This window comes from Egretta garzetta, unplaced genomic scaffold (assembly GCF_000687185.1).
Source record: "Egretta garzetta isolate BGI_Z169 unplaced genomic scaffold, ASM68718v1 scaffold839, whole genome shotgun sequence".
Classification (NCBI taxonomy): Eukaryota; Metazoa; Chordata; class Aves; order Pelecaniformes; family Ardeidae; genus Egretta; species Egretta garzetta.
The window spans coordinates 22,049-22,443 of record NW_009260778.1 but is presented as its reverse complement, the minus strand read 5'-3'; positions in this window follow the sequence as shown (position 1 = coordinate 22,443).

Here is a 395-nt window from a genome sequence, read left to right as displayed (position 1 = left end):
CCAGGAGGGCTGGGTTTGGGGTCTGTTTGTCTGTCCTGCTGTCCCCTCTCCCCGCCGCCCCGTGCCTCAGTTTCTCTGAGCACAGAGGGGGTGGGAGCCATGGAGGAGCGGGGGTGAAGCATCCCAGGGCTGGGACTGTGCCGAGAGCTGCCTGGGGGCCCTGGCTTGCTGTGTCTGCTCCCACCCGGGATCTCTGTCCCCTCTCTGTCCCCCCAGGGACATGGGGGACCCCTGTCCCCTTGCATGGTGGAAGGACGGGGTGACTTTGCCAAGGTCAGGGAGGGTGGCGGTGGCAGCGGGGGCTGTAACCCCCACGGCCGGTGCTGCACCCGCGGCAGGATGGAGGGGACCCTCATGTCCTCACCTGGGGGGGGATGGGGGGCGGGGCACGGGGC